Source organism: Strigops habroptila, chromosome 1 (assembly GCF_004027225.2).
Source record: "Strigops habroptila isolate Jane chromosome 1, bStrHab1.2.pri, whole genome shotgun sequence".
NCBI classification, from domain to species: domain Eukaryota; kingdom Metazoa; phylum Chordata; class Aves; order Psittaciformes; family Psittacidae; genus Strigops; species Strigops habroptila.
Window position 1 is genome coordinate 24,282,384 of NC_044277.2, and position 17,295 is coordinate 24,299,678.

Below are 17,295 nucleotides of genomic sequence, written 5' to 3' on the forward strand. Positions count from 1 at the left end.
CTAGCAATTTATGCCTATTTTAGCCTCAAAACCTACGTGAGTTTAACCAAGCCAATTTTAAGTCACATGGTTAGAAAATCTGTGTAAATCTACCTGTGAATATCCTTTTATTCTGACTAAATCTGGTTTGGATTGATAGATATTGGTACAAAAAAAGAAGATGCAAGTTAGGTTTAAGTGAATCTGACAGCGTTCACAATACACATTTGCAGTGATTCCCCAGTATCAGTTGTTACATTGGTTTAAGTTTTACTGCTGAAGTGTGCTTCAAGACCTTCATCTTTTTTTCATTTTGCACACAGAAGATAACCTTTCAGCCCTGTGCCAGCAGTAGGTCTGGTTCATGTGGATGTCACTACCCACAGTCTCCATCGACTGATGTGGATGGTCCCAAGGTACCAGCAGCAAAAAGGTCAGGGCAGCGAGCAGGTGGTGGGGAAAATGTGGTGGTGGCTGGGTGTGATGGGCTCCTTATTTGCACAGGCACAGAAAAGATTGAAAATTATTGAGTGAAAACACAGCCAAGCAAGCCTAACGAGCCTCCCATGAATTTTTGACTTGGAGCTGTCAGTGTTGCCAACTATTTTTAATGCTTGCCTTGTGGGCACAGCTAGAAGTATGAGTTTGATAGCAGGCACAGGTGGTGCCATGGCCTATACCATATTGTCCTAGGTCATGGAGGCAGAGAAGGCTATTACTGCCTGGAGTTCTCTCCAGCTAGGTGAGGAGCTGGAAGTGGAGGTGATTGCAATGAACATCGAGTAGTTGAGAGCAAAAACTGAATGTGTTTGTTGGGGAGGGCTGGAACAGCTGGAAGTGCTGACGCAGACCCTTTGTAATCCTGCTGGGATCATCATCCCTTAAATGAATTTTCATAATTGGAAGAGTACGAATAACATAAATAAAAGGTGGTGATTATTTACCTGGCTTTTCTTCTTCTTGTTTCCTGGAGTTCTATAGCATAGTTGTGTGCTGCCTCTATTAGTAGTTGGTGGGCAGTCTGCTCATATGAAATATTAATAATTGATCCTAAATTATTGTTTTGTTGAAAATAACATTTTTTAACGAGAGCACTGGGGAGGGGTATTTTTCATTGGACTTTCTTGAGTGTTTCTGTGAAGGTAATTTTTATTTTGCTTGCTTAAGGAAATGAATCTCATGTAACTGCCATGTACATGTGTGTGTATTACATTTGTGAAGACATATGAATACATGTTCCTTAGTGCCTTAGTACTTGTCTTCCCAATTATTTTTTCAATCTAGTGACTGATTTCTACTTAATTTCATAAAGGGATAGAAATCTTACAGTCACTGGGTTCTTATAGCTTCAGTAAATAAAATAGAATATCTTGTAGAGCAAAGAATCCCTTTTAGGGACCTCACCAAAGGCAAGGCTACTGTCCTTAGAAGATATCAAAGAATCAGGGAATCACAGAATGGTTTGGGTTGGAAAGGACCTTAAAGATCATCTAGTTCCAACCCCCCTGCCATTGGCAGGGGCAGCTTTCAGTAGACCAGGTTGCTCAAAGCCCCGTCCAACCTGGCCTTGAACACTGCCAGGCATGGGACAGCCACAGCTTCTCTGGGCAACCTGTTCCAATGCCCTACTGCCTTCACAGTAAAGAACTTTTTCCTAATATCTAATCTAAATATACCCTCTGTCAGCTTAAAGCCATTTCCCACTTCTCCTGTCACTACATGCCCTTGTAAAAAGTCCCTCTTCAGATTTTTTGTAGGCCCCCTTTAGGTATTGGAAGGTTTCCCACTTTAGTTGTAAATCAGTAGGGGGTCATTAGCTTCACTGCAGAGAAAACTACTTGTTTACTCTAGTTGGATAACTGATCACAACCCTTTAAGCCTGGCAGTCCAAACAATTTTTTGTCCATCGTTCTCTTATCCAGCCAATCTCGGCAACTTGGCCATAGAAAATCATTACAAAGGTCTTGCTAAAGTCAACACATCCTACTGTATTCTCCTTGCCCACAGTGCCAACCATTTCAGCACACAAAGCCATCTCGTTGCTTAGGCAGAATTTGCCTGTGGTAAATCCACGCTAGCTGTTGCTATTCATGTTCTTGTTCTCCACATTTTTGAACATGTGTTTATATATGTGAATTGTTTCCTTGTGTTGTCTGGAGTACATACTAATTAAAGACTCATTTTTTTCCATAATTAAATGGGATATGGTGAATCACTTTACAAAGGCATTAGTACAAACATCAAGTAACCTTAAAGTATATTAGGAACAACAAACCTATAAAGGAAGTGATGGCTTCTACCAGCTTTCGACGAATTAAACAAATGACAGATGAACAGGCTGCCAAAAACCTGAATAATTTCTTTGTATAGGTCCTCCCTTCAGAAGATGTCAAGGAGTTCACTACATTGATCTCACTGTTGTCAAATAAAGATGGAATAGTGTCAAGGAACAATTTTTCAAAGGAAGAGGTTAAAACCTCCAGGACTGTGCAAGAACACCCAGGAATTGCAAAGACACCCTGTAACGAGGATATTGGTTAAAGTTTCCAGCACTGACACATGACTCAGATTGAAACTGCCACTGATTAAAACCACACAAGGAAGAGAATGGTAGAAAATTGGGGGTCATCCTGCAAAAGTCAATAAAACTTATATTAGGTGAACTGGATGAAATGCTAGCTAGAAATAAAGTATCCAGATGACATGGTATGACAGAACATGAATGATGCTTATGTAAGGGAAAATCTTGCATCTGTAGAGCAGGAATCCTTTCAATACTTCAACAGAAAAACAGATAAATAGAATTCATAGCCACAATTTGCTTGGATTTTAAAAGCTATTGATAACTATTGAAGTATTGATGCAGTAAAGAATTATTAGTGATGAATCAGTGTGACTAGATTTAAAAAATTAAGCTAAATTTAAATTAGTCTGTAATTTATTTTAAGTCAGTAGGCTGTAAGCCAAGTAGCCTGTAGCTGGAAAAAGCAAGAGCTGACATAATTTATGGTTGAGCCTTCCTCCCCCTCTCCTAATGAAGAAGAGTAGTTGTTGCAATTGCATTATCTAAGACTTCCTAAGCAAAACAGGAGATAACGAAAGCCAAAAAAAAAAAGCCTCCTTGGAAAGATAAAGAAAGGAATGCAGCAGTTGAGGGAGGAAAAGTGACTGCTGAGGTAAGCAGAGGCATTACCAGCTTTGTACAAAGAGCTGGAAAAAAATCATAAAAGGTGACCAGAACACAGAAATTGGGTATTCTTTGAACTTGTGAATGCTTTGAACTCAGAGGAGTTGAATCTGCATGATCTCTGCTGTAGACCATCTCCAGATTCTCAAGGCTCACAGGACATCTGGCCAACAGACTGGTGAGATTTTATTAACAGAGGCTACATATCACCGCTTTGGCCTGCATAGTTTTGTATGTTCCAGTAAAGCTTGTCTGCTAGAGGGTGGACTTCTTTATCTCAGCTGTTGACTGCCCACTACTCACATTTATCACTCTGGCAATGGATTTGGCATTTCTGGGTGGGCTTGAAGCTTAAGTAAACTGAAAGAGATAAGCTTCCAGGACTGAAGCATCACAGTTTCCATCTGAACGTAAGGAAGGTGCAAGTTCCAAGATAACTTCGTTTTGAAATAGGAGCATTTATCTGCTCTTACATTACGATAAAAGAGATTGGAAATAAATGGAAGTTAGCAATTCATGCTTCGAATATATATCCTTTCCATCTGGTCACCTATGGCATATCAGGAGGCATACTTGTGGCATACCTGGTGATGCATCTGTTGTCAGGAAAGGCTGATAATGGTCATGCATCAAACCCTGGGCTAACCAAGTGGTCACTGCCTCAGCTGAACAACGGGGTCGAAGTAGAAGGTCAGGATCTGTCTCTTTGGTAACAGATGAAGAAAAAGCAACAGGAGACCACGAGGGCTTCCTACCCACACCAAAACCGAAACCCAAACTCTTTTTGGATAGCACTGTTGAAGTGACAGAGCCAAAAAAGAAGAGGGATGTTGATTGGTTTGTAGGTGGGCCAGATTACTATGAAGGGGGAATACCTCAAATGGGGTATGTGATGGTGAGTGCAAGTACTAGCAAAATGATCCAGGGGAAAGTTGCTGTCACTTTATGCTCAGGCTGACAAGGTAGCAGCATTAAAAGACCCACTGTGGGTCAGCCACTGCCAGGATCCTGTTTCAGATTGTATGTTGAGAAACTGGCTGCTGATCTGGAGGGAAAGTGCACCTCTTTTAGCTTCAGCATGCAAGGCCTAAGTCTTTAAGACATGGCCTGATCCATCTTCTCAAGAAAGGGTGGCAGAGAGCTTAGCAAGACAGTATTGCAAGCACAAGTTCTAACCCTGTCTGATTTAGTGAAGAAAGGGAAAGTTTGAGATGGAAAGTGGTAAATTGTCACAAGTGTATAGACTTATATAAATGCTGGACAGAGCCTGAGCATGCACAAATCAGGTTGATAGCATGAGCTTATCCTCAGGGAAATTCAGGAATAAACAAAGCCTTGACAAGATTACTGTGGTGCATCATGGCCTAAGATAAGAGAAGATGTAGAAATGTGTGTTAGGAAGAGTATAACTTGCAGGACCAGCAGTCCACATAAAAAGTAATAAACTCACTAGAGGATTTCTAGATAATGCAGCAGGTTGTGAAATGGACCCTTCTTATCCCCAGCTTGTGATAGTTTCACCAACTGACGGGAGTATTTCCAACTTACAGCAAGAGAGCCAGCACAGCTGCTGGGGTGCCGACAGGACAGATGTTTCTCTGACAGAAACTGGCTATGACTTGGGCCTGCATGTCACAGGAAAAATTATAAATGATTGCATCTGGCAGTAGGGTTTGCACAAAGGCTTTGCATTGCTGGACATCCCCAGGGAGCACTGCTGAATGCTGAAGATGGCTCTGAAAGAAGTTGTAAAACAGCAAGGGAAAGCCTGAGAAATGAATTTCCCAATAATCCTAATGCTGGAAGAAGGAACTGCTGCATCTCCTGGAACAGAAGAGACTCGAGGATGCTCCATTTGCGATTAGGAGCGTGGCTGCCAAATAAATTACAACCATATGGTCCAACAGACAGATGGATTCAAGGCATGTTAAAGACAGTGTCAGCTACACACCACCAGGTAGCCAGCCATACATTAGAAGCAAATGTTCAAAAGATGGATAAAGTAGCATGCTTGTTGCACCTGGTAGAATGAAATATTGGAGATTGAGTAACAGAGAGTCAAAGGAAAAAAACACATGCTGAGACTTCAGAGGATGAGACCTCTGAGAAACATCAAGTAGGCCAGCCCCACCAGCTAAAACTGAGAAGGGGAAGAAAGCTCAGAAAAAAATGTTCATTTTTTCAAATTTAAATGCATGGAAAAAACACTAATGAAGCTGAGGATATGACTTCCATTTTGCAGCCTGACTGGGACTGAGAAAATGATAAACTTCACAGGATCTCCGGCCTTGTTCAAATACAAGTACTTTCAAATTTGTGGTTTCCTTTGTTTGCTGGTGGATGTATAGCACTGAGTATAGGATGCACCTGACTAAACTTACACATCAGTGAGAAGGTTAGCGGAAAAGATAATAGTTCCCAGTTGGAAAGACACTCTGGCAAAGGAGTCAGAGTCCAGCACATATTTAAATAAAAGAGTGATAGAGCGGCAGAGGTTGGCCAAATGTATGAAACCCACATGAAAAGAGATTGGAAATAAAATCTGTAAAAAGCTTAAACTTGTCCAACGTTCAACACTCAGGCTACATGACACACCTTTTCTGTCTACCCTAGACACAGGATAGTTGACTTGTCTTCACAGCTGCTTCATATATGAAGTCTGGTTGATCCTACTTGCTGGTCATAGCACTGGGAGGAGCATGACCTGAGGAACTCAGGTAAGACAGTAGCATGAACGCTGGAGCCCTCACAACTAGCTGGAGGCTGTAGTGTTGTACAAGATCTCTGAGTCTTCCTAACTGAACAATAGCCAAGCTATAGTACTGTAACAGTGGTTGGTAGGAGATGTGTTGCCTGTCTGGAAAATAACAAATGAAAGGATCAAGTGTTAGTGAAAACATTAGCAAGTAAAAAAAAATTCTCCCTTGTTCTTGGTTGCATACAGCACTTGCAACAGATGCACTGAGATGGAAACAGTCTTCGCTGTTGAGATGAGAAGGATTGTGTTGAATTCAGCTAGGGATAAAGAGTGGCAAGTACAGACTTGATGGAAACTGTTCACTTTTTTCCAAGACCAAGTCCTCAGTTAAGCGTTTGCCTTAAGATCATTCATTTTAAGATCACTGCAGAAGTATAAGAAAAGTAGCATTAGCTCATGTATGAAAACAATGTGTGTGTTTCAGAACAGTGTGTGAATATGATTTAGTTAATGACATTTCCAATCAAACCATATTTACTGACTCCAGTGGAACTGTTATTGGATGATGCTTTTTTGTATAAACCACCTGTGTTTTCTAGTCGGTTACTTGTTAAATACTGTACCCAGTATCAAAATATAACCCCAAATGAAACTGATATGAAATTGTCTCATATAAAAGAAATATTAGAATGTGCAAATTTTCAGTAACTACTAGAAGTGCTATGGAAGCAGCCAGTAAGGCCTTGATAATTGTATATCACAGTGGCATATACTGGAATGAATTGAAAGAAAGAAGAATATCACTGGTGGGGTTTTCTTTGGGTGGTCACTCAAAGGTGCTGGAATCTTGAATGCATCATTGTAGGATGTCATTGTGGTCCTGCTAACAGGGCTAATAATGTGTGTACTGATGTAAAAATGGGTCATTACTGACAGAGGCAAATAAAACACCAACGGCTAGTAAGCCTTAAATGGCATAGACACGTGCCATGCCAGACTTTGATGTTGATAATTGTCTTGTTTATTACAAGAGGGCCTTCAAGGAAGGTGGGACAAACAGGTGGACCTGACATGGGTTACAATCAGCATAAATTTTTCTTGAGCATTTTTCTCGAGCATTTTTCTCTTGCAAAATCAAGAGTAGGTGCTGTCATGTGCTGTTATGTGACACCGAACAGGAAATCTGGGGTAAATGTCCTTAGAAAGATAAAGTGATGTAACAGCTAAGAGAGTAAAAGCAACAGCTAAAGTGAGCCCCAAAGAAAGAACTGAGAAGAAAGTTAAAAAGTGTCCAGAAGAAAGAAGCTGTGAACACTTTGAACTTAAAGGAGCTGAATCTGTGTGGGTCCCTGCAGGTGAACACTGCCAGGCCCCCAAGACTCCCAGGATGTTTGTGTAAGAGACTGGTGAGATCTGCTACGGAACAGTGCTTGGCTTTGTATAGTTGTGGATGCACCCTGTGAAATTAATCTGTCTCCTGTGAAATTAATCTGTCTCTATCTCAGGTGTGAAGTGCCCAGTATGTGGATTTACTACTTTAGCAGCAAAGGCTGATTCTGCTCTCAAACCCACTTGAGTCTGTGGGAAAATACAAAACCAAAACAGAGTAAGTCATATCAGAACCTGTGTTGCATCAGCCCTACTAACTTTTGTGATATAAAGAGGACATTGAAAGTGGCATGAGTTTTCAGGACAGAATGCATTCATTTCAATTGACATACTGGGAATGGACAGTTTATACCAATAAAGTACTTGTTTACTCATTGAACTCATGAACAAATTAATTATTGCACTTTCTTGTATTTAGTTGCTTTCCGTCTGCTATCAGTTTTAGAATCATAGAATCATAGAATCGTAAGGGTTGGAAAGGACCTTAAGATCATCTAGTTCCAACCCCCCTGCCATGGGCAGGGACACCTTGCCCTAAACCATGTGGCTCAAGGCTCTGTCCAACCTGGCCTTGAACACCGCCAGGGATGGAGCATCCACAACCTCCCTGGGCAAGCCATTCCAGTGCTTCACCACCCTCACTGTAAAGAACTTCTTCCTTATATCTAATCTAAACTTCCTCTGTTTAAGTTTGAACCCATTACCCCTTGTCCTACCACTACAGTCCCTAAGGAAGAGTCCCTCCCCAGCAACCTTGTAGACCCCCTTCAGATACTGGAAGGCTGCTATGAGGTCACCACGCAGCCTTCTCTTCTCCAGGCTGAACAGCCCCAACTTTCTCAGCCTGTCTTCATATGGGAGGTGCTCCAGCCCCCTTATCATCCTCGTGGCCCTCCTCTGGACTCACTCCAACTGGACTCGCTCCAACAGCTCCATGTCCTTTTTATGTTGAGGACACCAGAACTGTACGCAGTACTCCAAGTGGGGTCTCTGTTTTACTCTTGGGGTATGTGCCTTCTCAAATACATTTGATATTATATCTATTACTATATTTTTTTCTCTTTCTTTAATTCATTAACTTTCTGTTTTGCCTTTTAGACCAGTTTCTTCTTGGGATTGTTCCAGTGTGGGTTTTCTGTAAGTTTCTTGCTGAAAGGTAATTTAGGGCTTTCATAGTGAAAGTTCAGTGTCATTGCTTAAAGGCCTTGTATATAATAACAAAAAAATGACTGATATGCTAACCTTTTTTTGGTTTTTTTTTCCCATTTTGGTTATTAAACAAGTCTTCTGGGGGTTATGTAAGTTCAGAGATTCTTGAACTTCTGCCAGAACTGTGGTACACTCCCAGTGGGTATATATAACTCTTTAATGCCTAGAATGCAGCTGGATATGTTGGGTTTACACATACCCAGAGTCTAATGCACATTGTCTGCTCCAAAACCGATTTGCTCTTTTGCCATAACTCTTACTAGATTGTTATACAATAAAGAGCCAGGTGCTAACAATCTTAGCAACGATGGCCCAGCTAAATCTGCTTTAGACGAAAGTGCACCTGCTAGAAGTATTTCCCAGGACATGCAATCGTTCAGTCTACACATTCAAATAATGCTTATTCTCTTGGTTAAATTACACATAGCAGTCGAGTCAGATACATAAATAAAAGTTGGTAGATATGCCAAAAAATGAATAAATTGGAGTCTCTGATCACTGATACAGATTTTACAGCCCTGGAGCTCCATGAATTCCAGTGGAGTTACTTCAATTTATACCGTTTAAGCATGAAAAGGCTTGGAATTGCTTGTAAGAATTTTCTATTATTCTGTGGCAAAATATCTACAAAGGTGCATTCTTCTGCAATTTTATTGAATCATGAGCAGTAGTAATGGGTATGTGGTTTCTGTGCCTGTCCTAAACCAATTCTGGGGCTGGATTACCCTGTACTGTTTCAAAGCTCACCAAGTGAAAGGCTGTCTGCACTGCAGGGGGATTTTATTGCCTTTAATGGATGTAGAATTTCTCCACTGACTTCACTGACTAACAACACAGAGTACCAAGTCACCAAATCTAGTCTACCTTTTATAAGAGCTTTTGTTGAGTAGTAACAACTTAGGCCTTGAATGTAGCATTCAAAGCCTAAATGCTTCTTTCTGTAAACTGGTGTAAATCAAACATTATTCCCCAGAAATCACCCTCTTGAAGAGCCTGTTTACTTCCACTAAATATAATAGGAGTTAAGTTGACTTTAGGTGGTGGAAGTATACACCATGTTAAAATTGGCTGGAGGAGTAGATGCCTTAGAGAATTAAGCAGTACAGGGAACTTTGCAGATCTGTTCAAAGCCAGATTTTGGATGACTGAAAGTTATTATTGTCACATAGCCATGAAACATTAGATCATCTTATGTCATTTCCTGCACAGGCTTATGCTAACCAGAGTTGTCTAATTAGGACTCCTGCTGGGATGGCCAGGAGAAAGGAAGGACTGGATGGCAGAATGACTAGTTTAACTTCTCAAGCCTTTTTGCCATCATGATGTCCATAATTAAAAGTATATTTATAGACTCCTACAGGTAACGCTTCTCTACCTTTGCCCACTCTGTAGAGGAAGGCTGCGCCCCTCACACAGGGCAGTGCTTTTCTGTCTGAATTTGATGGTTTTGCTTTTCAGCTGAATGCCAGTTTTATGCTATGTACACAGCAGGTGATAATAGGTCTTAAGTTATCTAATGGCCTAATTAGGAATTTTAAATTCAGAGATTATCCCAATTCAAACTTCAGATAATTTTAGCATTTCATTTTTCAAACCATTACAGTCTTAAAAAATTTCCGCTTGCTTTATTACGAGTAAAACTTCTGTGTGAGGATGAAGTAACAACATGTTTTCAGAAGTTCTAAACACAATTTTTGAATAAAAAATAATATAATAGTATTTTTTTTCCATGATGATAAAGAACTAATTAAAGCAAATGAATTAATGGTTTTACTCACATAATTTTAACTAAGTGTAGTGGCTTGCTGTGATAGCTAGCAGTGGCTGTGCTTTAGAGACAGGCAGCCTCTTCTGTTCAACTGTTAATTTTTATCTTCAAGCAGACATAATGAAAAGTAATTAGTCCAGTGGTTCTTACTGCATGGCTCAGATACTCCAGATCATGTTTTGTTGTCTCTGATATGTGGAACTGAGTTGAATGGTAAAAACTATGGACACTGTCAAATCTGTGAAGAGGTCTGTGAAGAGGTGGCTGTGCTCTGTAGATCTCAGCCTTGGTGAGCGATTTCTCCTTTCAACTGTCATCTGTGGCCCATCTGATGGACTACCTGTGCTGCCAGAGGGCAGCTTGGGGCAGTTTCCCTCACCAGCATCTGGGCACCTTGCTTTGCCCCAGCAGCACAGGCAGTGGCCCTCACCTGAGATGGTGTTAGTGTTAGATGTTAGTGAGGTATGGGATGAGCACAGCTGATTTCAGGCAAACCTCCCTCTTCTCCTAGAGGCAGGATTATGATGGGGCTGTGGCTGAGGAGGCTCTGCTATTCTGGGGTTGCCCTAGAAAAGCAGATGTTCTTAGATCTGGTCTTAGACCAGCAAATATAAAATCTGAGTGGCCTTAAGTGTCTTTGACAGAACTGGAACTGAGAGTAGGGTAGAAGTAGATCTAAAGTCGGGGGGGGGGTCAAGACAGATTTCTGTGCAGCAGCTTTTCCTTAGGTGTACCCAGCAGATCCTGGGCACAGTTGAGAATATGAAAAGCTATAAACATGTTAATGCTAGTAATGTTGCCTGTTCTTTTGGCACTAGCTTCCCTCTTGGAGGAAAGCCAGCTCCTCTTTTTTTTTTTTTTTGTGTTATAGATTCTCCTGAGATGCTACATACACAGGTCAGGCTTTGTGATTTGTGTTAAAGTAGCATAAATGAGAGTAAATCTATTAACTTATTTCAATGTAGGAAGTAAGAATCTGAACCCTTACTGCTATTGCTGAATCAGTAAACATATGTTAATAAATGGTGCCACTCTGTAGAGTGCATACAGGAACCCAGGAAAAGCTTAAAGGTACTTTCATGATGTTAAGTACAAGTGAATTCAATATAATTTTAAACTTCTGTCTTTCAGGTTACAGTGTGGAAGAAAACAGATGTTATGAGGTTTTTTTATTGTAATTCTGAAGCTGGGGATTTGAAACCATTTTTGAGTGACTAAGTTTTGCTGTGAAAATGAAGAGATATCAATTGCAGATTGATTTTGAAAAACAAGCTTAGCAACTGCCCAAAGGTTATATATCCGCAAGAGTTAAAAAAAATACATCATCTATAGGAGGCCAGAAGTGAAGCATTACAAAGGTGAAAAAGAAAATGAGTAAATCAGGGGTAAAAAAGGGTATAGTTTGGTTGGCAAGTAAGTGTTGAGCACAGTGCAGATGGGACTGATGTGTTGTAAGATATTGTACATATTGTGAAATATTTGAGATTACAAAGGTTGCTGCTATGTAATTTTTTTTCTGTGAGTACTGTTAGCAAAATTCACAGCTGGATTGGAGAAAGAAGTAGATGTGCTCAGAGAGATAGATATATGATGATGATAGGCTGAAAATTATCTTGGTAAGGAAAAAAGTGTGAGGAGAGACAGTTCACTGAGTGGCATGGTGTTGCAAGAGAGACTAATAACTGGAAAGATGCCAGTGGCTGAGAGTTAAAAGAATGAAGCAAAACACAGTATAACTGTTTGGCAAAAACTGCAGTGCCATCAATCCAGATCTAAAGCTGGGAGATTTCAGCATTGTAGATGAGAACAAGTGCTAATTAACATATTCTGCCTTCCACTGGTGGGAGCAGTGTAGAATTCACCCATTTCTTGTCACCTCACCCCAAACACCATACAGGTGGCTGCAGTGAATTTTGTTATGAGTTATTACAGTTGGTACAGGGGTTAGATGGTGGCTATGGTGCACATGATGAGTCCTGGTAATGGTCAAATGTAAAAGAGAGGTGATGAGAGCAAGCAATGTGGTACTATTATACAAACAACTATTTTCCTTCTTAAAATAAAGCTGATATGAGTATGATCTATTTGATGGGTCATGTTATCTGAGTCTTCTTGTATGATTTAACTTAAAGAGCAGAAAAGGAAGCAGAAACTGAACAGAAAGACAAAAAAAATAAAGGGTAGGGAGCATAAACAATTCAAGATGTGGGTCCAGCATTTTACTGAAAAATGAAGCAAATTAAATGTCAGTCTGGCTTTCTGAAGGGCTTCAGAGACTTCCAAAAGTTACAGAAAGGCAGGGTTTTGATTAAGGTAGTGGGATTCATTATGGTGTGGTTGTTGGGAATCATTGCTGACTTTGCTTAAGTACAGAATGGATAGAGAGGATGTATATAAGAGCTTAAAAAGATCAGTATTCAAGAAGTGACATAGGAAGGGTATTTGGTTATCAAAATTTTTTAGGATTGTCCAGCTTTTCCAACTGCTACCTGTGACTAAAAGGGAAACAAGTAGGAAAAATGTTTTGCAGCCAGTTTTGTACAGATGCCACTCTTATTAGTAAGAACACTGAAACTAGAAGCCTCTGCTTGGAATGTGAAATACATTTGGAATGACAGAGTTGTGTTTTACTAAGACATCATCGAGAAGGTGGAGTTACTGTGGCTGAGGGTTAGGAAGGGTTAAAACAAAAAAAAGGGAAGAGAAGGTGGCAATTCTATGTGCATGTGGTTGAATGAAATCGCATTAATGTGCTATTTAAACAAGATAAACCCTCCCCCCCCGCTCACATTCTAATCTTTGCTTATTTCAGAATTCTGTTACCAAAACCAGGATTTTGTCTCCTCTTTGAGCTACTGTTTTTCATTCCAGTCCATAAGCAAGCAAACAAAAGAATTCAACTTAGTGACTCACTTGTCCAAAGTAGGATGCAACTGCAACAACCAACTTAAATGCCGTAAAAAAAGGGAACTTTGTTGTGCAGGAGCATCATTTATATTTATTTATTTGCTACAAATAGCTTAAGTGTGTGATCAGGTCATTATCAAAAACCACGAAGGGAATTAGGAGGTTTTGAATCTGTTTGTGTACACAAATCTGTCTCTTTGGCTATCACCTTGCTTTAGGATAGTCTAGACACCACAGAATTGACTCCCAAAATGTTATATGAGACAATATGAAACATGCAGACAGAAAAGGCAAATGCTTTTACACCCTATTATTCTTTATCAGATGCAGGGGAAAAATTCTTGCTGTTCGGACAGTGTTTACTGCCTGAACCTCCACCCCTGTCTTATCTAGGAAAGATACGGCATGTTGGATGGAAAACACCTATGGACTGCACCTGAGACACAGGCTGCTAGTTGGACTTTGGGTACTGGATTATTGAGAAGGGCAAGTGATGTGAAGTGAAGAATGTAGATAAATTCGTGAGAATTCTTGATGGGACATAGGTAAGTTAAATCTCGTGTATGATGGTGTAATGATGGCAAATATGGAGCGTGATATATTGTGAAGATACCTGGCATTCTTGTGATTAGAAAGGCAATATCGCCTGAAACATTCTCACTTAGATTAGCTGTTTATTAGGCGTGGTGTGTGCAGCTTGAGAAATACAGCAGAAGGATGACTTTTCTACTTCATAAGCTTATGCCCTTATTGTTCACTAACCTGTTGTCATCACTACAGGCTCCAGTCCAGACCTCTCATTAATCATGGTTGGAGAGCTTTGTAGTTCTTACACCAGAAGAGGAAGCCAAGTTTTTAGTTCCCAGTAATCTTCTCTTGTTCTTAAATACTTTTGTTCATTTTGTGGGGAAAAAGAAAATTATTTTTCTGCTCCTCTGTCCTTGACCAAATTTGTTAGTTTTGGCAGAGTGCAGATGCCATTGGTGATAATGCTTGTATCTAAATGGGCAAAGAATCTTCAACAATTGTGTTACTCAAATTTTTTTTGCAAATAAAAGGTGAAAAATACATGTTTGCAAAACAAACAAGTATGAAAATGCTAAAAAATTTCAGTGATGAGAAAAGGTAATGCGTAGAACTAGGTACGTTCTGTTCTCAGCTGCTCTGGAAGTCCTGGATGATGAAATTCACTTCAGGTTGCTCTAAATTTTCACTATTGCAAGGAAGAACAAAATCTAGCATATTTTTAAAATCACTTGCCTGCCTATGATATCAAAATTTGAGGAGAAGTCTTAGAAAATCCTGAATGTGCAGAATTCTGCATTCTGAGCTGGAGCTTAGAGCATGACAGGTGTAGATTTATACATCTAATAATATTGGGGTCTTAGATTTAGATCTTGCTGTTGATTGAACTAAATACTACTAAGAGATTGTTATCTAGTTATCTTGCACTGTTGAGCTCAGATGTACCAAGAATTTCAAAGCTACAGTATTATTGTAGGACCCTGTTTAAATAAAACTGGGGTATAAACAGAAAAATCTATTTTTCTTGAACAATCTGCATTTTTAAGCTCAAATCTGTAACTTTCTTAAAATATGTTTCCAAAGCCAATGGCAGATTGAGGATAGTCTCCATTATAAGAGGTCAGGTCTTTCAGCTGCATGACCATTCCTCCAAAAACTTTGGGAAAAAAGAGTTTCACAGTGAAAAAGTTTCCCAGTAAACTCCATTAAGAGGCTTTTCTATTGAAACCTAATGCTTTCTGTCACATCTTTTGCCTGAAGACTGAGGACTTCGCTAACCATACCCGGAGGCAGGGCAACAGAAGACATGTACAGTGACTGTAAGTGGAAGTGAATGACTGGTGATTGCCCTGCATGGGACAGGAAGGAGGGCTCGGCTTGCAGGGCTGCCTTCTTGTTCCCTGAAGATGTCCTTTGTGACCCCTCTCTTTTTCTCTCCCTTTTCCTGGGGCAAGAGGCCCCAGCAGGCAGGAGCAAGGGTAAGGGAAGATGGCAGAACCAGAGGCATGGGCTGAAACAGGGCTGATTGGGAACAGAGCAAAAGCCTTGTGTTGCATCTGCTCTTGGAGGGGGGCTGCTTTTGGATACACCCTTGTGCATGCTGAGGAGGAAAGAAATGCCCTCATATGAGGACAAGGATGCCAGAGAGCAGTTCTGTGGTCCCTGGATTCTCTGGCACAAATGACAATTTGTCTATTCTCCAGTCATTTATTTATTGAGTGGAGAGGAGGGCTGAGCACTTGCAAGACAGTGAAGTCAAGAAATTAACAGGGTGCTCAGAGAATATTAATGTCATGTGGAACTATTCCTTATTTAGTTACTAGATGAAAAGTGGCTCAATCAATTAAACAGCCAACAAAGCATCCAGTGCCTGGCTGGCCTCAGTGAAAGTAGTTCGTGTGAAATCCAGTTTTGCATGTATAGACATTGCTTCCATTAACATAATTTACCCAGTTAGGGCAGACTCCTTTTGCCCCTCTCAAGAATCAGACTAACAATGAAATAGCACCAAAGACTTTTCTACCCAAGCATCATCTCTTTAGTTCAATTTTTGGACTTTCTAATAATTCTGGGAGATGCTTATATCTTAATGCTATTCGTTTATTCCAGAAGGGTGAGATGGGGATTTGCAGATGAAAATCAAGTGTATGTGTTAGTGAGAGAGACGGATGGTTCATTGCATAGGTGTCCATGTGATGCAGCAAACCTCTCAAGTTGGTGGAATCAAATGACATCTAGCATTGTAAGGTGCAAATGAGGTTTTTTTTTTCTGTACATAGTTATTTAAATGAGATTTTTTTGGAAGTCAAACCACCAGGCTGTGTGAGTGCAGGCTGAATGGGATGTGTGGCGCAGGCAGCAACTGCAGCTGTACTGCTGTCATTGCTCAGCCCTTCACCTTGCACGTGCTTACTGTAATTGTAAGGTAAAGCAAATAATAACAATTTCTTCCTCTCTCTTTCTAGCCCTATAAAATACTGAGTGACAAAGCAGTGTCTGAAGAACAGGCATTTTTGTGGTTGAGGAAGAAGAAAGGAATGTAAGATTGGGGAAAATGCTGGTGAAGGGGCATTATCCTTATTTCACCTTGGTGTTAACAAAAGCCTTAACAAGCCTGAAGTCTGCATGCAAAAGATATGCCAGCAAGTGCGTGGCTGTCCCATGCACACCTACTGCTGCAGCTGAGCAGGAAGACAGGAGCCTACGGAGCTGTGGATGTAGCCCCTGCATCAGTTTCCATTGCCGTGGCTGGGGCTGTTGTCCTCAGCAGCATCAGAGTGTTGGCTGGGGAGAAAGCAGGGTGGACCAAAGCCCTGGGAATAGTGGTGTGGTTTAACCGCAGTAGGCAGTACAGCACTGCGCAGCAGCTTACTCACTTGCCCACCCACTGGGATTTGGTGGAGAATTGGAAGGGTAAAAGTGAGAAAACATGTGGATTGAGATAAAGACAGTTTAATAACTAAAAAAAAAGGAAGAAAAAAAAAGAAAAGAAAAACAACAGAGAAGGAAAAAAATCCCAAGAAAAATAAGTGATGCAAAGGAGAAGTTTCTCACCACCAACAGAGTGGTTCCCTCAGCAACAGCAGCCCTTGCCAACCTCCACGTCCCCAGTTTTATTGCTGAGCATGACACGATATGGTATGGGATATCCCTATGGTCAGTTGGGATCAGCTGTCCTGGCTGTGTCCTCTCCCAGCTTCTTGTGCACCCCCAGCCTGCTCACTGTTTTGGTGAGAAGCAGAAAAGCCCTTGATGCTGTGTAAGCACTGCTCAGCAATAGCAAAAACACCCTGTGCTATCAACACTATTTTCATCGCAAATCCAGAACACAGCCCCCTACCAGACACAATGAAGAAAATTAGTTCTTCCCCAGCCAAAACCAGTTCAAATGTTTAGGGATGCTGAATGAACCACTGCATTGGCTCCAATCAGTGTAGCTGTGTTTGAGGAACAGGCTTCAATCACTGGTGCTCCTATTGTGTAGGAGAAGGAATGACTCAGTGCTTGTTCTGACACTGGTCCTGATGCTTCAGCCAGGGCTTGTGTGAATCTTCCCCCCAAGCTGGTGAATTTTTTTGATGTATAGAGGCAGGGGGAGGGGAGCCAGTGTAATTAGGGGGGAAAAAAAAGCTG